Below are 21,544 nucleotides of genomic sequence, written 5' to 3'. Positions count from 1 at the left end.
TGTCAGTCAGCATACAAGCATATTGACAGGCCAAGTATGTATGGGAAGGCCAAAAATCTGCTCACAAGTGGGCAAAAGGAAAATATTTTTTTATAAAAAAACTGGGTGGGGAAAAGTTTTGTCCTCCTCCTTTTTAACCCCCCCCCCAAGAAATTTGATAGCTATTGCTGAGATTCTTGCATCGCTCCTTTTGCAGACAGCCGTGCGGCATTAAAGCTCTCGCACAAGGCAGGGAACCTCCCCCCCTTGACCAAAAAAAAAAGGGGCGATATTAATATCTGGGCCAAAAGGGACACGCACCAATTCGCAACTCCTCTTTCGGCGGCCCGGCCAGCAATCAGAGCTTCCCATGAAGGCAGGAACCTCCCTTCAAGCATCTGCCCGCCTCGGGCCGCGACCGACCAGGCAGCGCCCTCCCCCCCCCCCGCCCCAAACAACAACCTGGGATCAGAAAGTGAGAGAACAAGCCCGTCCTAAAGAGGTTTAACCCTTTCTCCTTTGCCTCCCCTCCCTTCCAACCCAGCTTCTTTCCCACTACCCCCTCCCACCACACCTCCCTTGTCCCCAGTCCGGCGATTGAGCTCCCCAACTCTCGCCCGCGGCAGGCAGCCATGGCAAGGAGGAGAGGCGGCGGCGGTAACGGGCGCCGTGGCTGTGACAAATAAAGCGCCCGCAACGGCCAAACAGGCTGGGGGGCGCAGCCGGGGGCGTAGCTGTTTTGTCCCAGAGCTCAATGCACCGTGGCGAAGACGCGGCGCCAAGAAGGCAGGGCACAAGCCCAGCCCGTCTCCCCGCGCCTGGCTGCACACGGAGGTAGGGCGCGCTGGGGTTTTTTTGGGGGGTGGGGTCGAGGAGCGGGTGCAAGGGTGGAATATGCTTTTCGTGGTTTTATGCGATCCGCGTGGTGAAAAGCCCGACCGATGCTGGAGCGTTTGGGGCTGAGGGCGAGCCGTGCCCGCGTTTCCTTCTCCACCAAGTTGCGGCGGCTGTGTATTTCGAGTCCCCCGCCCCAGGATCCGAGCTCCGGGTGAGGGGTTCCCGCCCCCCCCCCCCCAAGAGAGCCGGGGAAGCGGCCGCTTGTTTTAAAAAACATCGGCCGAACTCTTCGTTCAGGTAGAAGAAGGAACGGCAGCCGCCTGTTGCGCGCCAACTTCTGGGAAGTTTCCCCGAGCCTTGAAAATCCAGGGTAGGATTCGCTTCCTCGGGCAATGGGAAGTTGGAGAGGCGAAGCGGGTGCGGGGAGAAGGGAGGGTTGGAGAGGGGAAAATATGTCCCGGTGCGGGAATTAGTAGCAAAAAAAAAAAGCAGCGTCTGGTTTCTGGCTTTTATGGACGAAAGTCTGGTTCTGTTCGGGCAGGGGAAGGGATGTTTCTGGAGGATTGCCTGAGCGGTAGCCCAGCTGTTTTCAATCCGTTGGAGCTAAAGGGAGAAATTTGTGACACCTTAAAAAGAAGGAGAAGAAGAAGAAAAACCCCGAAGCGTTTCTTCCAAGGGTTTGTGTGGATGGAGGAGGTCCAGCTGGGTTCAGTCGGCCAGATTAGAGGCGTGTTTAAGTGGCAGCCGAATTCTCTGGCCTTTTCTAGTGGAGGCATTTCCTTTGGCGAACATTGGGGAGAGTGGAAGCCAGAGAGCTGAAAGGCAGGTAGGCAGGCAAGCGAGTAGGACGGCTGCAGCTGAAGTAAAATGTGAGCGCATCAACACAAAGTAACGAGATATTTTTTTAAAAAACCATTTGCGTTTGGGAGTGTTGCTAAAGTCAGTAGCGTGCTTTGAAAAGATACCCACAATTTGGAACAGAACTTTCTGACAATCTTTGACAAACCACCAGCTATTCTGTGTGCTACAGGTGAGGTTTTTGTTGTCCTTAACATTGAAGATGTCCTGTCAGCAACCATATTAAGTTCGCCCTGTTCGTTTTTTTTGTCTCAAATACTGAACTATAATCTCCAGTTATTTTAGTTTTCCTCTATGAAAGGTTATGAAAGATGTAGCCAGAACCTTTAAAATTTTCAAGGATGGGTTAAGATTGCAGGCAGCCCCCTTAATCCAGTTGGGGGTTTGTTGGGAAATAACATTTCCTAAAAGATGCACAATTTTTATGGGTGCTTATCTGCTGAATTTCAATGGGATTTCTTTCCCAGTACAATATGCCAAACTTTAACAGGGGTTATTCATAACATCTTAACAATTTTGCTCATAATGTCAGGATGATTCAGATATGCTCCACTGCTGGTGTAAAAGGTTCTATACTGCGTATTTTACTTTAGTGACAATTGCATCACTGCATATTAAGCTACTCTTTAGCCAGCATCTTTGAGGTGCTGCCATTATGGCTACAATCCCATATTTAATTTTCTGGGAGGAACCTTCAGTGTAACCTGTCTTTAAATAGATATATATGGGATTGCCTGCGCATTGTCCAGATTTGCCGAGTGATGTTAAAGCTAGCAAATAAATATAAATACAGTTGATGAATTCTTCACACTTGGTTTCAATTACTATATATACCTGCCTGTTATTTATATCAGTAAATATAAGGATGGTTCATTTAATTACTATGATGCAGCTTTATTTCAAAATTAGGCTCTGCAGGCTCTACATTTGTATTACTGAGCTTATCAGACTAATTGGAACATATTTCTAACAACTGGTTATGCTGTGCATCTTACTTAACTCCTGGCTAAGCATGAAGAGAACATGGATTAAGGCAGCAGTTTTAAATTATTCCACCCAGCTTCTATTAATGGGAGGCAGACCTGAGATCCTGTTACCAGCCGTAGGCTTTACACTTATCTACTTTGAAGCTAAGTGTTCTTTTCTTGTGCTTTGGGTGTTGCAGAGAGAGAAAATGGCCAGGACAGCTTTGATTCATAGACATGCGATTGTAATACGTGGTTTTTGTGAAGACTGTTCATAGCATTAATTTGCCACTATCTGTATGAGTGTTAAATGGTAGTAAGTGTTATTAAGTTCAGTTGTGCTTCTTTCCCTTTTCTGAGTTACGAAAAGAATAATGTTTGATGTAGTGTGCCTTTCTTAGATGGGAAATTAGAGTATATCAATAATTTTAATATTGTCAATCAATTAGTATTTGTGTTATTTTATTAGACCTATTCCCCAGTTTAAGGTTTATTTGTTTGGATCTTGTCTTTATTGTTTTTATAATAAACAAGCTTCCTCCGCTTGTTTTCCTCACAACAATCCTGTTAGGTTGAGAGAAAGTGACTGGCCCAAAGTCATCTATTTGATTTTCATGTACAAGTCAGTTTCCTTGTTTACAGCTTGACATCTTGGAGTGTGTGTGTTATAATTTCATTTGTGTAATAATAATAAAAAGACATGACTGTATTTGCACAGTATAGTTAACCATATTGCTAACTCATTTGGGAGGGGGGTGTATAACACCTAACTATAAACTAACCAAATGAGTTAAAACTAACCAAGAACCTAATGTTGTTCCAATGGTTTCACTGGTTTTTGATTGACCTGGTAAAATATGCTGTGTGGAAGTAACATTGGAGAAATTCCACCATGGCGTCTCTCATCCTGAACTTGGCTATCAGGATCTGATAATTGCATGGGGTTCATATTTTATGCTAAATCCAGATAGGACTCCGTTGATTTGGTATACTATGATGCATGCATCTCCTTTACTTTGATTTATATTGCATGTTTTATAATTTAATGTTATGCACAAATACAACCATTGTGACATACAATGATCTATAGATGTTTAGTTAAATGTGTGGTTCCAGTATACATTAGAGTCTTTAGTTGAACTGAGGTACTCCAACTTGCTTTAATGTTCTGCACTATTCTAATTCAATTTCTTTATAGTAGCCTTCCCTAACTTAATGCTCTCCCATGAATTAAACTCCAAGTCACCTCAACTTCATCCAGGCAGTGTCTGCCTTGGAATGATTGGAAGAGAAAGGGGTAAAAAACCTCCATATACTCATGAAGAACATCTAAGCTTAGCTTGAAGAACTTCTAGGTTTCTAAGTGTTCCTATAGTGCAGGGGTCCTTTTATATATATATAAAAGGACCCCTGGATTTTTTTTCCTAGCTTGGTTTTCTAGCTGAAAAGACAAAATCCAGCTAGAAAACTAAGGAGTCTATGAAATACCATGCAAAATCTGCCCTGCAACATACATATGACAAACGAACAGGACAATAAATGCACGCATCGCAGAACACAAGAACGCAGTAAGAAAAAAAAGAAAGAAAAAACTTCCTCCCTTTTCCAGCACTTTAAAGCTACAGGACATGAAATTAATTTTGAAGGAACCAGGTTAATCTCCAAAACCGAACACTTCCAACAAGAGAATAATTATGGAAGCTATTGAAATAGAGAAACACCCCCACAACATGAATAAATGTGATGATACCTCCCGCCTACCAGACATCTGGAAACTAGCCCTAATCAAGAAATGAGCCCCACCCACCATCCAGGCCGTTACAACACGGAACAACAATAGACACACAGTCAGCACCAATCTACCAATCATGATAGAACCACACAACCAATCATTCCCCTTACTGAAACAAAGCCAGCACTTCACACACACACACACCAAGATTTATAGAAAGACGGCAGCTCCGACCACACTTTAAGCCCAAAACCCAGCCTGAAGATGGCGAGTGAGATCTCGCCGAAATGTTGCCAAGACAATCTCAATCTTACACAGGAAAAGACCTGAATACAACAAGACCAGCATACCTATACCCATGAAAATCAGTGTGTGTGTGTGTGTGTGTGTGTGTGTGTGTGTGTTTATTTTTAAAAACAAACATAAACAAAACACGTAACATAAAAATATTTTCAATTCCGTACAGTGTGTCGATTGGTTACAAGGTTTTAGTGCACCCTTTCCGTAGTCATCCCTTAAATTTTATGTAAAGTCACATATTGCCAAACAAGTATATTTGTATACATTATTGTTATAGTACTTCATTTGTTTGACTGTCACTATTATTTCTTCATTATAGACAAGATATTCTAAATATGGGTTCATTTATATTATAATGATTTGTTACATCATCTTAACTGAGCCGAGGTGGCGCAGTGGTTAAATGCAGCACTGCAGACTACTTCAGCTGACTGCAGTTCTGCAGTTCGGCTGTTCAAATCTCACTGGCTCAGGGTTGACTCAGCCTTCCATCCTTCCAAGATGGGTAAAATGAGGTCCCGGATTGTTGTTGGGGGCAATATGCTGACTCTGTAAACTGCTTAGAGAGGGCTGAAAGCCCTATGAAGCGGTATATAAGTCTGCTATTGCTATTAACATATCCAATAATAAGTATTTTTTTTTATATCCTATTTTAAATCATTCTCTTATTTTGGTGTTGGTAACATTCTCTAATAAACGTTCAATTCCATATTATTATTTTTTAATCTAACCACTAATTAAATAAATCCCATGTCCTATAAAATTGTTTATCTTCTTATTCTCTAATTTCATATGTCAACTTACTCATTTTCGCACATTCCACATTTCGCACATTATTTCCTCCTCTTCTTCATATTGCGCCATTTTTCCAGGTTATAAACATTGCCACTAGGCCATCCAAGGCATTTTACTAGGTTTCAAATAAATTCACTATAATCTTTCAAGTCAAGGCTTCCTCTTTACTGCAGTCCAGCTACTGATAATATTCCATAAGAGCACATGTGTAAACAAACTGTACTCTTCCCACTGTTCTTTCAATAAACAAATTCTGAAGCCTCGAAGCATGAAATATACGTCAAATATAAAAAAAAAACAATATTTCCAAGCCTCCAACCTCTAGATGGCAGTGTTACTTGTTTTTCCTCTGCTTTTAGCTCTCTCTTTAAGCTTTCTTTGCATTAAGAAAAAAATGGTTAAAAAGGACAATCCTGCTGTGCGTGAAGGAAAAATAAGAAAGGAATCCTTAATACATGAGGAAAAAATAGAAGAAGAAGGGAAAAAGAGACCAGTCCAATTTAAAAAGTAAGAGGCATTTATAAAAATGTCATCCATAAAAAGAAAACAAAATTAAAGAAAAAAAAGATAACACAATAGTCTTAATTCAGGCTAATCTGCCGCTTACTCTCTTCTGTCTTCAATTTTAACTTTATTCTAAATCTTTTTGGATATTCTCTAAAAGTAAAATTTATCTCACCAATTCTGACACACTCTCTCTCCTGCTGAGCTTCAGTTCAGGGGTCTGTCCCAATCTTATACAGCTTCAAAATGGCTGCTTCTCTTGTAGCTGGCAAAAAAAACTTTCTCCTGGAACGATTAGGGACTTTGTGATGTCCCTAAGGTCAGCAGGACATGCTTTTCTCTATCACCATCTCTTCGGGATGGTTTAGGTCCAAAAGGACCGTCCAGCAACAGACCTATCAAGAGCAATCCTGGACCTCCAAGATTGCATGTTGTGTTGTAGCGATGTCAGCCCTGCCTCCTGCAGGGGTCCTTAAACATTTTAAACAGGGAGCCAATTCACGGTCCCTCTGACTGTTGGGGTGTGTGTGGACCAGCTGGGTGGGCGTGGTTAGGTGGTCATGTGACTGGGTGGACATGGCCAATTTAGCAGTCCCTTTTGCCCTTGTCCTTGCTGTACATGTGCCAGCCACTAGCCCTGAATCATATGGCTGTAAAAAACATCCAGAAAGGCTGTTTTTAAAAGCGTTTTTAAAGACTTTTAAAACGCTACTTTACAAGCTGGCAGCTGCTTTTCAAGCCAGCAGCAGCCCCTCCCCCAACTCACCCACTGGTCTTGGATCACGTGACTGCCCTGGCGAGACCACCCCTCAATCAGCTGGCCTTCCCCCGCACCTTTCGGCCTTACCTTCAGCAGCAGCGGTGTGATCAGAAGTGCAGCTCAACTGGTGAAATAACTAACCAGAAGTGCAGCTGGAGTGGATGCTCGCTGGAAGATAAGGCCAGTGGTGAGGGGAGGGGTGGGGCTGAATCCCACCACACCATAGGCCAGTTTCTTTACATTGGTGGGCCATATTTGACCCACGGGCCATAATTTGAGGGCCAGTGCTATAGTGATTCTCAACAGCCCCTGACTTCATTGACAATAGTGATGTACGCTGGAAATTATAGTTTAAAAAATTGAAGGGCATAAGCTCCTAGCCTGCATTAAACAATTTCAATGTTGCAAATCCATTTTGCATCCAGTTTGATACTGAATGCGATCAATTTCTGATGCAGGGGGAAAGGGTGTAAGCAGATTTGTGTAATTAGATACATGTGTATTTGTGTGATTAGATAGTCATTGACAATCTCCTTTTCATTTTATGGCAGTTAACTTTTTCATGCATTTTATTTCTTGTCTACTTCCAGCTTGGGTGGTGTTTTATGACTGATGAATCCCAAATGCAAGCAGAACTCTTAAGACAATTGTATTGATGTGCCAAAAGTTTATCCTTGCTGCTTGCTCTGCCCTGGCATTTTAAGCTCTTATGGCTAATGGTCAAACAGATGGCTAAATTTTTATGGGGAGAAACTGCCTCCTGTTGCACTGGCCAGTTCCAATATCACATTCATGTCTGTTATCTGCAAGTAATGTTTCCCAGAATAATTTGACATGTCCTTGATTTAGCATCTTAAATTTCTTTATAGCCCTAACCTGCAATCACCCCTCTTTTTGGGATCATCCTCAAACCAAGGTTGTTTCATCCTATTGCGGTTACAGCCTTCGACCTTCCATTTTTTCTTTCTTTTGCAGTTAAACTGAAATATCACAAGCATTTCCTCCACTGGTTATTTTTCCTTAATGCCATGCAGAAATTAGATTTAGCAAATGGAACGATGGATCTTTCTTTGGAATCTCTGAGCTTTGCCTTTTCCAATTTGGTTCCTCCCACATGTCCAAAAATTCCAAGTCTGAATTTCCAGTCAGCATAGGAATTCACTTTCATTACTTTAAAGAAAAGGAGATAAGCTTTAAAGAATAAAAATAAATAGTTTGTCAAAAAACAAAATGCCTTCCTGAGACCATTCAGCTTTATTTTATTTTATTTATTTTATTTTATTTTATTTTATTATTTTATTTATTTTATTTTATTTTATTTTATTATTTTATTTTATTTTATTATTTTATTTATTTTATTTTATTTTATTTTATTATTTTATTTATTTTATTTTATTATTATTTTATTTTATTATTTTATTTTATTTTATTTTAGGAAAGTGGAATAATAAGTGTATTAAACCTGGTTCTTGTTTTCACCAAAGAAAAAAGGATAAATAGAATCATCCAATTGAATTTTGGCATTTTGCTGGCAAATTTTGATTGCTTAGTTTAAGAAGGTTCCAGGGATAACAAAAATGGCAGAGGCCACGTACTGCCCATCAGTTTTGGATTATCCTCCTATGTATGATTTGGATAACAGTGGTAGAGAATAGGCTTCTCCGATTGGTACTTGCCAGATGTGCTGAATTTCAGTTCATGTCTTTTTCATGCTATTGTGGCCATGCAGATGATGGCTGTTGTGATTAAAGACATGTGGAGGATACCCAGTTGGTGAAGAATGTCATAGAGCAGGGCTGTCAAACGTGCGGCCTGCAGGCCAGATGTATCACGCACTGGCCGTGCCCCCACCCCGTTTAGCGAAGGGGGGGAGTCCCAATACATCACGTGATGCTGCCATGACAATGTAAATTTGACACTCCTGTCATAGATTATTGGAGTCGTGGTGCTCTGTTTACATACATAATTATAAGCCCTTAAGACTGAGCTTAAAAACCTGAGCATATTGAAAACATAGACACCAGTGTTTTTCATATTAAATTATCAGTTAATACACTTTCAAGCCAATTTATGTCAGAAGAGTATTTCCTCCTGACAATGTTACCACAAAGAATTTATTATTTAGGTAGCAGAAGCAAATGACCAACATAATTTACAGAATATCACTATGAAAACTGCATTAGAGATGTTTGCAACATCCTTTCTTTTTCATGGAAACATCTTAAACATAATAGAACTTTTGCTGGTACAGATGCTCCTTGCTTAACAACCTTATTTGGGACTGGCAACTTTGCTGCTAAGAAAAATGGTCGCTAAGTTGCCTGACACTTTCCCTCTTACTGAAGTGATTGCATTGTTTTTGATGTATAGAACAGCAAACATTTAACTCTCTTGAAATCCCTTTTTCAGTATCTCTGTGCGGGGAAGGGGAGAGGCAAAGAAGAGATTGGCGAGAAAGAGATTTCAAAAGAGTACTTTAAGCTGTTTTTTCTTAGCATGCCTTTACTCCCAGGTCCAGGCTGCTGGCATGGTCACACCGCTTTCCTATGTGTAGCAGAGCAAACTTTCTTTCCAATCTGTCCTGCTTTGTAAAAGAAAAGAAAAACCCAGATCAGGGACAGGATAACATGTACTAACTATAATGGCAGTCACATGATTGAGGGACACTACAAAGATTGTAAATGAGCTGTAAAATTGTTTATTCAGCACCATTGTAACTTTGAACAATTTCTGAATGCATAGTGAGGACTTACATGTACAGCATATAGAATATAATTTTCAAATACCCAGCTATAAATCAGTAATAGTGCATCTACGCATAGCCATCATAGGCTTTCTTATGGCACTGTGTCTCTGAAATACCCTATATCTATGATGGTGAACCTATGGCACACTTGCCAGAGGTGGAATGCAGAGCCCTCTCTCTGGGCATGCACACCATCTCCAGCTGCTCTTCTGGGTCCCGGCGCACCAGCTGCTTTTTGTGTGCGTGGGAGCACCAAAAATCAGAAGAGCCGCCAGATTGAAGGCCATTACATGTATCCAATATACAAGGCTTCTTTTTTATGCTAAATAAAAATGTGAAACTTACTTAACTAGACACCCTACCTCCAGTTTATGTGTTTGCACCTCCAGAATTTCCTAATTTATATGGCTTGCAGGTTGAGAAAAGCAGGTGGAGATCTGATCTCCTGCTTGAAACAGAATAAATCTGGCAGTCTAGAAGAACTTTGCTGATCCCATTTGAGAAAATATGCTCAGACTTACCCTGATCTCCCCGTCAACCATTTTGACAGTCTTTGACAGGATTGCAAAATAAATATCATCCAAGTAGTACAAAGTCTCCATTCCACATGAGTGGCCAATATGTTGGTCAATCCTTAAGTGTTTTAGCAAGAAAAATAAATCCAGTACCGTCCTTAAGATTGGTTGATTTTCATGGTGTTTTCAACCCTAAGATTGATGCCTATAAAGGAGACTATTAACATTTAGATTTTACAGGATGTACATTGTGTTTGGAATTCAGTTTCTGTTTACAGGGGTCAAATCAATTAGGCTGTCCAAAAAAAGGAGCCTTTTCTGCTGAAATTGCAAAGCTGTCATGCAGTTAAGATGTAAATCCATGCTGAGTTGTGAGCTTTCTTGTCTCTTTTAGATCCTTGATCTCAGGAGGAAAACAACATATCTCTTGTTATCGCACCTCTAAGAGCTTCATTTTGCTCCAGGAACACTCACTTTGGTTCATAAATAACATTTTAAATCTGCTTCATAAATAAGCCCCCAAAACTTAAAAGCATGGCTTTTAAAATAATTTACCCATTTATAAGGCACTTTTAAAGTATGATGGTAATAATCTTCATCATTCTCTGACTCCTTCAGTTTGATTTTTTGCAGCAGTACAGGTAGTCTTCAACTTACAACCAAAATTGAGCCCAAAATTTCTGTTGCTAAGCAAGACAGTTGTTAACTGAGTTTTTTCCCTGTGATCTTTCTGGCATATTTGTTAACTGAATTAGTGCAGTTGTTAAGTTAGTAACACAGTTATTAAGTGAATCTGGCTTCCCCAGTGATCTTTGCTTGTCAGAAGGTTGCAAGAGATGATCACATGACCCCAGTGACATTAGAATCGTCGTAAATATGAACCAATTGCCAAGTATCCAAATTTTGGTCATGTGACTATGGAGATCATACATGTGAAAAATAGTCATAAGTAATTTATTTCAGTGCCATTGTTATTTTGGATGGTCACTAAACAAATGGTTGTAAGCCATTAGTAACTTTGGGGTGGCTTTAAGAAAAGAGAACCCTAATCATAGAGTTACATTTTGGAAGACGCTTGAAAAAATTACATGAAAGTCTTCTCTCACAATGCCTTACATTTCATCTAGAATGGGCCACAATTATCATGAGGTTGGTTGATTAAACGACTATCAAACTATTGGCAAGGACTTGATTCCCACAGATACAGTATATAGACCGGATGGGAAGCCTCCTGGTTCAGGCACATTTTTTCTATCCAGATGCACTATGATCACATCTAAAGACAGGTTTATAAATTAATGGAGGCAGTCTTACTTCCAGATTATTATCACTCTGTATAAACTGTGGTTGACCTCAAGTCAGCATTTGATTTTAAAAGACAACTATAGTAGAGTAAGACATGCATATTTTCTGTGGTGACATCCATTCAAGAAAGGCCAGCTGTCTGTAACTGAAAAAGTATCAAACAAGGTTCCTTGTTAGCCCTGTGGTAATTTGCTACTTACATTCATTGATTAGTTTCAAGTTTAATTTTATTTATAGGCCGCCCAATCCCGGAGGACTCCGGGCGGCTTACAGAGAGGGGAAAGAAAATAAAATAAAAGAAAATAAAAATAAAATAAACAAGTTAAAAAAACAACACAGATACATTCACTTCAGTCGGGGCTGGACTTCAACAATGAAGTCAACAGCCCCAGGCCTGCCGGAATAGCCAGGTCTTGACAGCTTTTCTGAAGGCCATGAGAGTGGGTGAGGTCTGGATTTCTGGGGGTAGTTCGTTCCAAAGGGTCAGGGCAGCCACAGAGAAGGCTCTCCTCCGGGAAGCCGCCAGCCGACATTGTCTGGCTGACGGCATCCGAAGGAGGCCCACCCTGTGGGATCTAACCGGCCGTTGGGAAGACTGTGGCAGTTGGTGGTCTCGCAGGTATGCTGGTCCTAAGCCATGCAGGGCTTTAAAGGTAATAACCAACACCTTGAATTGCGTCCGGAGGCCAATAGGTAGCCAGTGCAGCTCGCAGAGGATAGGTATAACATGGGTGTACCTAGGTACACCCAATGTCGCTCGCGCGGTTGCATTCTGGACTAGTTGCGTCTCCGAACGCTTTTCAAGGGTAGCCCCATGTAGAGCGCAGATTAGGAGGTTCTTTGGTACACTGAATATTTCTGCCATCTAGTCTGGTTGGTTGTTTTATTTTTCTATATATAGATGATGCTAATTTTATTTTATTGGCATAATTTGAACTGTGGAGGTTGTTAAGAAGCTTTGGCTTCTTATTGTATGATTGTTAATTTATAATCCATAATTAATCTACATTATAAATTAACCTAAAATAAAGCTTGTAGTGTTTGTTAAATGCCTGATTAAATGTAGGTGGCAGATTAATGGACAGGTAATTGGTGAAATAGAATGTTTGTGTGTGTGGCTAAGATGCTGAGCTTGTCGATCAGAAAAATTGGCAGTTTGGCGGTTCGAATCCCTAGCGCCAAGTAATGGAGTGAGCTCCCATTACTTGTCCCAGCTTCTGCCAACCTAGCAGTTCGAAAGAACATAAAAATGCAAGTAGAAAAATAGGAACCACCTTTGGTGGGAATATAACAGCGTTCTGTGCGCCTTCAGTGTTAAGTTATGCCGGCCACATGAACACGGAGACGTCTTCGGACAGTGCTGGCTCTTCGGCTTTCAAATGGAGATGAGCACCACCCCCTAGAGTCGGGAACGACAAGCACATATGTGCAAGGGGAAACTTTACCTATGGAAACACGGAATGTATATATGTTCGGAATATTTTTTGATGCTTAACTTTATGGAATTATATGCAGTGAATGATGCTTCAAACTTCTTCTTTGGAATCTTAAGATTGATTGCAAAGCTGGTGGATTCTACATTTATTTGCCTCCTCTTTTCTTTTTACTCGGTGCCAAAGTTCTGCCTCTTCTGCTATGTGAAACATAGGCCTAATATTATTCCTACTTTTTTTTATAAGATTGTCCAAAATAAATTTCTTTCAGTACTTTTTGCTGTTCTGAGATGGCACTTTTACTTCCCTTGGTAGCAGGGCAAGATTTTGTGGAGACAAGCTTGGATTATGGTGTTTTATCTGATTTTTAAAAAATTCCCAGAAATCTAGGCCCACTGATTTTTCTTGATTCTGTTCACTCTTCTTATGTGGGAACACTGGCAAGATAAAGCCACTTTTCTAGTTGTTTACTGTCTCTGATATCTAATACACTAAAGAGACAGTAAAGTGATGAGTTGGGAAGCTTGGCTGAGAGGGTGACAACTTTCTTAATGTACCCCCAGTCCAAAGAGTGCAGCAGCCCCTCGGCTAAACCAGGATAAGTTTGGTTAGTGGCTTAGCAAGATATATGAAGCCATCCATTGTGGTTTGTTAATCGCGTTTAGGGGTTTCATCTGTTGTGCAAAACCAGACAGTTATGGCTTAGCTAATAAACTAGTTAAACAAACCATGCTTAGTACAATATGTAAAAGGGTAAGGTTCTATTTTCTCTGTGCTTTTAAGACATCTGTCTCCTAAGTAAGATACTGGAACAGATATAAGCTATTTGAAACACAGTGATTTAATGCTACTATTTATCACTTAAATTGTTTGTCTACCTACTGTAGGATGACTCAAATGGAAGGGAGATGTTTGACAGATACATTTACTTCGTCACAACAATTAAACTATTTGCGCAAAAAACTAGTCTTTCGTATTAATGCAGTACCGAAATAGAAATCCTGAAAGGATGGGGATAATTGAATTAGGATGATGTATCTATTCACATATTCCAATATATCTTTTTAATTACTTAAAAAGAAAAGAAAATATCCCTTTACATCATTCCTATTATGCTTTTGCCTATAAATATAGGAAGTATCTGTTTGGTTATGTTCCAGAGTTCTATCAGTTGTTGTGGTTCAGTTACTAAATTGTGCTCGACTCTTTGTAGCCCCATAGACCATAGCATACCTGACCTCCTCTGTCTCCTGGAGTCTGCCCAAACCTGTGTTCACTTTGTTGATGACACTATCTAACCCAGTGATGCCAAACCTTTTTGTAAAGGCATGCCAAAATTGTGTGCGTACACACTCAAACGCGCACATGCACAATCGTGCACATGCGCATGTCTATACCCACAACTCAATGTGCCCCATCCACCTGCGCTTGCACACGTGACCCCTGCCCCACCCAAGCATTCACGACCTACCACCACCATGGGGGGGGGATTTTCGCTCTCCCCAGGCTCCAGAGGCTTTCCTGAAGCCTGGGGAGGGCAAAAATGGCCTCCCCCAGCCCTCCGGAAAGCTGAAAATCAGCTGGCCGGTGCTCGCATACGCACCAGAGCTGACAGCTCCCCTGGTGGCAAATATGGCTCTGTGTGCTGGTGCCAGGTTCGCAATCACGGATCTAACCATCACACCCTTTGCCATCTTCTTTTCATTTTGCCTTCAATCTTTCCCAACATCAGGGTCTTTTCCAATGCAGGTGCAATGCTATTAAAAATGGACAAGATCATTGGAATTCAGTGTAAATATTTTTACAACGTAACAACAATTATCTTCAGACTCAGAAAATGAAATAAGCTGACTCCTGCAGGACAAATTGTTACGGGCATAAGATTAGATATCCTTGGTGCACTCTTGAGTTTCTTGCAGACATTTCACGACCCAAATTAGGTAACATGTTGGCATGTTACAGTTTTTAAGATGACGCAATTGCATCTCTCTTAATCCTATTTTGTACCCTGTTTTGGAATGTCTGTAGTTGTCATTGGAAGTAAATCACAAATTTTATAACAAAAAAACCCCAAAAGGCAAAGCACTTTGCATTGGACAATCATATCATGATGGTGAAGCCAGGCAGAGACATCAGTTTGGTTGAAATTGGATGGTAAAGAGAACAAATGAAATGAATCTGGGACAGTATACTTATTATAGAACGACTGTATTTTTCAGAGTATAAGATGCACCAAGATTTTGAAGAGGCAATTTTTTTTAAAAAAGGTTTTGCACTCTGCAGACATCCCAAAAACAGCCTATTTTTTTTTGCAAAAACGAACCCGTTTTTTGGCCAAAAAAAGTGCATGCATAGCCTTTAGGAGGCTTGTAGAATGCTCCTGGGGGCTGGGGTGGGGCAAAAACAAGCAAAAAGCGGCCCATTTTTTGCTCATTTTTGCCCTCTCCAGCCCCCAGGAGCACTCTGGAAGCCTCCTAAAGGCTATGCATGGCCATTTTTGCAAAGCGGGCGGGGTTTCAGGAGGTGAAAAATGCTGTATTCAGTGTATAAGACACACCCAGATTTTCACCCTCTTTTTTGAGAGAAAAAGGTATGTCTTATACTCCGAAAAATACAGTACATGGTACTTATATAATAGTTTTAGATCACTATTTCACACCACACTATAGAGGCCTTTTTAAAAAGTCATTTTAAACCCCATAGGAAAGGCTGATAGGGCTGTCAGTGGATGAAAATCATCTTGATTCATTAGCTAATAAAGTTTTAAGAGTGTAAATTTAGATGCAAATGTAACATTCAATTTTGATGGGAGTGTGGAACAGCAGAATCCTGGAAAGAGAAGAATGTGAAATTTTAAAAAAAAGGTGGAAAATCACTCTAAACTTGCCTTTGTAAGGGGAAAAAACATCTTAGAAAGATTTAGTTATTGATGAAGCAGTACCGCTCTCTAATAGTTCAAAAGCCTTGTAAATTGTAATTCATTAATTGACCAAATCTTGTGGCTCCAATTATTATCCTCTGAGTCACAAGAGAAGATATTACGGTTGCCTTTTTAAAGCTTGTATGATTTAGGTTTAAATCTCAAAGTTAGATTTAAATCTGAGAGCCCCTGGCTCTTGGCTCACCTTATTCCCCAGCTGAAAGATAATTATGGTTGTAAAAGTCAAAACCAGGGTACATTCTTTGTGGCCATAGATTAAAACAGCTTTGCCATCCATTTTCTCAGTGGCCTTGCTGGCTATCCTTTCCCAGCTTTCTTGTGGCATAGTTATTATAATAGATCGGGCAAAGGCTAAGAGTCAAAGCCAGGGATTAACAGGCAGGAAAAACTGTCATGGTCAGAATTTAAGAGCCGGCAAATTGGGCTCTGTTTTGCCTCTTGCTGCTATCGGAAACATCAGTTTATGACTCTCTTAAGTCTCTGGTGTATTACAAAGAGCTTGTATGAAATGCCTGCAGCAGAAGACTCAAAAGTGGGGGAAAAAAACCTGGAAATAAATAGCAGGATGCTTGCAGGTCCTTAGATGAGAATGGTCTGTTGAGAACTGGACCCTCCCCAAATATTCAGGTTTGTCCTTCCCCCTGTAGGAAGTTAGCACCCAGTCCTCTCCTAGGAAAATGAGATATTTTAGGAGATAGATTCCTAATATAATACATGCCACATCAGCCTCATGGGCTACATAAGCTTCACTGGAAGTGTGTCGAGATGCCACCTGGGCTTCCCCATCGCCATTTATCCGCCATTACAAGATAGACAGTTATGCATCTGCAGATGCAGCGATTGGTAGGTGGTTTTTGCAGAGAGTTTACGAGAGCCAGGAGACTCCGGCCCAGACATCGGCAGATCCGTGAGGACAGTCCAGGCTTTGGTATGTCCCATGCCTGGATGCTATCTCCACCAACAATGGAGAATGGGCGTTGGTCTTACCTGAGACGCCTGTTCTTTGTGGAGGTGGAGATAGCATCCAGAATATTTCCCCTAAAAGGGAGGCAGAAACTCACCCCCCCCCTTTGTTAATGGGCCATTAAGGCCTGGGCTAGTCTATTCTACATAACAAAGATCTACCTCCTTCAGGCAGAGCCATAGGAGGAATTGCCCAAAGCCCTTTCATTACATCATCACCTAGCAAGGCTTAACCAAGCGTGGGACACAGGCAACGTACAAAGGTACCCCTGTATGGCCCCAGGGGAGTCTGAACAACCAATCAGAATACAAGCTCAAATTCAAAGCCCAACAGAGGGCATAAAACCCAGGCACACTCAGCACTCTTCCCTTTTTTGCCCAGGATCTCAAACCATGTGATCCTGTCCACCTTTAAAACCATCGTTCCAAACAGCCACCATTGTTTCCAGTGTCTTTCTCCCCACTTGGAACTGATCCCAGATGGACATTTCTTCCAACACCCCATAGATGGCAGTCAGATGATCCAAAGAAGGGAGAACAACTAACAAGAGCTTCAGCAGGGAAAATGCAAGCTTCTTTCTCTTATGCGTGTTCATTCATCCTCCCTCACAGAAAATTCACCTGAGAAAAGAAAGCCGTATTGATGAAGATCAACCTCAGAGAGAACACGTAACCTGTACTATTCAGAAATATTTACTGAGAAATGAATGGCTGAAAGAGTCACAAACGCTAACGCTCTCATGGTTAATCAAGATTTTAACATATGTAAGGAAAATCGTTTTCCTGTTCCAACTACGTTGGGAGATTAACTTCTGTAGAAAGTTAGCACCAGTGGTGGGTGGCAGGCGGTACACCTCGGTATGGGCGTACTAGAGCCTGCCCGGAGCACCGGGTACTATTCCGGTACGATGCTCTAAAGGGCCTACCCACCTGTCTGAGCTCTTTATCTGTCCTTTAAAGCCTTTGGCGCCTCCCTGCAAATGCATGGTGCGTACAGCGCCTGCACGCCGCTCCACCGAGCAGCTGGAGTGTCGCAGAGGCTTGCTGAAGCATCGCTGGCAGGTACGATGCATGCATGTGCCGTGCATGTTTGAAGGTTTATTTTATTTATATGCCGCCCTATTCCCTGAGGGACTCAGGGTGGCTCACAAACCCAAGGGGGGGGAGGTAAACATGAAGAAACTACAACAGAAAAGGTGCTGGGGAATTTAAAAGACAATCAAAAGTCACACGATTCGAGAGGGGAAGGAAACTCATCAACCCCAGGCCTCCCGACACAGCCAGGTTTTAACGGCTTTTCGGAAAGCCTGGAGAGAGGTGAGGGTCCGAATCTCTGCGGGGAGTTCGTTCCAAAGGGCCGGAGCAGCCACAGAGAAGGCCCTCCCCCGGGTAGTAGCCAGATGACATTGGCCAGTAGATAGAAGCCGGAGGAGGCCTAATCTGTGGGATCTAATGGGCCTTTGGGAGGTAATTGGCAGCAGGCGGTCTCTCAAGTACCCAGGTCCAATACCATGAAGGGCTTTATAAGTGACGACTAGCATCTTGAAGCGTATCCGGAACCAATCGGTAACCACTGCAGCTCGCAGAGGATAGGTGTAACGTGGGTGTACCAAGGTGCACCCACAATCGCTCGCGCGGCTGCATTCTGGACGAGCTGAAGTCTCCGAATGCTCTTCAAGGGCTGCCCCATGTAGAGCGCATTGCAGTAGTCCAGTCTTGAGGTCACGAGGGCGTGAGTGACTGTTGTGAGTGCCTCCCGGTTCAGGTAGGGGCGCAATTGGTGCACCAGGCGAACCTGGGCAAATGCCCCCCCTGGTCACAGCTGACAAATGATGTTCTAAGGTCAGCTGTGGGTCCAGGAGGACTCCCAAATTGCGAACCCTGTCTGAGGGGCTTAGAATTTCACCCCCCAGCCTGAGTGATGGAATGCTTAGCCAATTTTTGGGAGGGAAACACAGCAGCCACTCGGTCTTGTCTGGATTGAGCGCAAGCTTGTTTACCCCCATCCAGACCCTGACAGCCTCCAGGCACTGGCACATCATGTCAACCGCTTCACGGAGTTGGCACGGGGTGGACAGATACAACTGGGTATCGTCCGCATACTGGTGGTATTTTATCCCGTGCCGCCGAATGATCTCGCCCAACGGCTTCATGTAGATGTTAAACAGGAGGGGGGACAGGACCAAACCCTGTGGGACCCCATATTTCAGGGGCCTAGGGGTCGTCCTCTGCCCCGCAACCAACACCGACTGCGACCTGCCCGAGAGGTAGGAGGAGAACCACCGAAGGACGGTGCCTCCCACCTCCCGTAACCGCCGCAGAAGGATACCATGGTCAATGGTATCGAAGGCCGCTGAGAGGTCAAGAAGCACTAGGACAGAGGCATGACCTCCATCCCTGGCTCTCCAGAGATCATCGGTCAGTGCGACCAAAGCAGTGCTGTAGCCAGGCCTGAATCCAGACTGAAAGGGATCCAGATAATCGGCTTCATCCAAGGACCGTCGGAGCTGAAAGGCCACCAGTTTCTCAACAACCTTCCCAACGAAGGGAAGGTTGGAGACTGGACGGTAGTTATTAAAATGGCTGGATCTAGATATGGCTTCTTCAGGAGGGGTCTCACCACCGCTGCCTTCAATGGCGGGGGAAAGAAGCCCTCCCGAAGGGAGGCGTTCACTATCGCCTGGATCCAACCCCGCGTCACCTCCTTGCTGTTCGCGACAAGCCATGAGGGGACGGGTCCAGTGCACATATGGAGGCACTCACCGCTCCCATGTCCTTGTCCACTTCATCAGGAGTAACAAGTTGAAAATCAATCCAGAGATGTCGCTCAAGACCCTCCCCCCGGTACCTCGGCTGGCTCTGCGCAATTGGAGTCCAGGTCTGTCCGAAGCCGAGCAACTTTGTCCACGAGGAACTGGACAAACTCCTCCACTCTACCCCGTAAGGGATTATCTGCAACCCTCCCATTCAGGATGGAGCGGGCTACCCTAAACAAGGCGGCTGGGCGCGACTCAGCGGACGCAATCAGAGCGGCAATATAGGTGTTCTTAGCTGTCCGGATTGCCAGAAGGTATGCTCCGATGCAAGCTTTTAATCGTGCTCGGTCTCGGTCTGACTCGGATTTACTGGACCGCCAGCGGCGCTCTAGGCGTCTCTTTTGGCGCTTCATCTCCCAGAGGTCCTCGGTGAACCAAGTAGCCCTCCTGGCTCCACTGCCTCGGATTGGCCGTAAAGGCGCAATCCGGTGGAGAGCCTCAGATGCTGCTGAGTTCCAAGCAGCAACTAAGGTCTCCACCGGACTGTGGGCGAGAGTATCAGGCACAACACCAAGCGCCGTCTGGAAACCCTGAGGATCCATTAGGCGCCTGGGGTGGAACCACCTAATCGGCTCCTCCTCCCTACAGTGGGGGATTGGTCTCCGAAAGTCGAGCCTCAGTAGGAAGTGGTCCGACCATAACAGGGGCAAGATCTCACTACCCCTCAAACCAAGATCACAACTCCACTGCTCCGAGAGAAATAAGAGGTCGAGCGTGTGACCCGCTGAGTGAGTCGGGCCCTGAATTACTTGAGTCAAGCCCATAGCTGTCATGGAAGCCATGAACTCCTGCGCTCCATCAGAGTGCTCGCCGAGCGAAGGCAGATTGAAGTCCCCCAGGATCATAAGTCTGGGGAACTCAACTGCCAGCTCAGCTACTGACTCGAGAAGCGAGGGGAGGGCTGTTGTCACGCTGTTGGGAGGCAGGTATGTTAACAACAAGCCCACTTGACCCGAAGGTCCAACTTCACCAGCAAGGACTCACACCCGACAAGCTCCGGAGCAGGGATCCTACGAGGAACTAAAGACTTTCGGATAACAATGGCCACTCCCCCACCCCTTCACTGGAGTCGCGGTTGATGAAGCACCTGAAAACCCTCTGGGCACATTTCAGTGAGGGGGACTCCTCCCTCCGGGCCCAGCCAGGTTTCAGTAATACATGCCAGGTCTGCCCCCTCGTCTGTAATTAGGTCCTGGACGAGGGGAGCTTTGTGAACCACAGACCTGGCATTTAGCAACAACAACCTGAGACCAGGGTCCTGACTACTCCCGCCATCTGGCCTTGGAGTGGAACTAACAGAGCCAGAAGGAGGGATCCCTATGACGCAGGGAACCCTCCTTCCCCGGTAATGGCTCGCCCTGAAGTTCCCGCCATATCTGCCCCTCCCCATTATGACCCTAATGTTCTGGCCCACTCCTGCATCTATGGTCCCTCCCCCCTCCCCCCTGGCCGCCAGATTCACCGGCAGGCCCTTTGACACACACATCTAAGGGCGGGATTAGGCCTGGGCCCCCCTGACACTTCTGCCAAAGCACTCAGTGCAGGAGGTACCCAGCTATGCTCCCAGCCCACCATGGATGCTGTGCGCGTCCATGTGGGCGATGCCGGGCCCGTTCCAACCGTACTGGTTAGAACGGGATCCGTAACCCACCACTGGTTAGCACCCACACTTCCTAGAAAAATGTAATATTTTAGGAAATATTAAAAAGGCGGATAAAATATTTTCCTTAAAAGAGAAATAAAAATCTTAAAACAGAAACCCAGAAACACAACTCCCTGCCCCATCAGATATTTTGGTGCAGATTAATAGAGACTGGGCCACCCAATCTATAAAACAAAAGACCTCCAGCTCCAGGGTGATGGGATTAAAACATGACGCCTCGGGACATGATAGGATTAGCCCTCTACTCATCTAGCATCAGAGCTCACTGCATTGTGAAATCACCTGGGGTCATTACATCAGCCCAAGCGTCCACCAAACTTGATTCAGACAAAGATGACTCCACATGGGAGTCTGACTACAGCCAATAGAATACATGCTCTTGCCACAGGAACAGGAAGCTCAAGGGCAAGGCCCAAGAGAGGGTATAAATAA

The 21,544-nt window shown here is 43.7% G+C and overlaps 1 protein-coding gene across 8 annotated transcripts in view; it reads left to right on the top strand.

The window, feature by feature from the left end:
- Positions 1-336: 336 nt before the first annotated feature.
- Positions 337-21,544, top strand: part of GHR (growth hormone receptor) — a 162,202-nt gene continuing 140,994 nt past the window's right edge. For 3 of the 8 annotated variants that reach the window (XM_032214239.1, XM_032214232.1, XM_032214240.1), the window contains exon 1: positions 337-813. The gene's annotated coding sequence lies outside the window, so the exon portion shown is untranslated. The other 5 variants (XM_032214235.1, XM_032214241.1, XM_032214237.1 and 2 more) reach the window with 5 other exon arrangements.

This window comes from Thamnophis elegans, chromosome 3 (genome assembly GCF_009769535.1).
Source record: "Thamnophis elegans isolate rThaEle1 chromosome 3, rThaEle1.pri, whole genome shotgun sequence".
NCBI lineage: Eukaryota > Metazoa > Chordata > Lepidosauria > Squamata > Colubridae > Thamnophis > Thamnophis elegans.
Note: the sequence above shows the minus strand (reverse complement) of the source record. Positions and strands in the feature narration are given on the sequence as shown.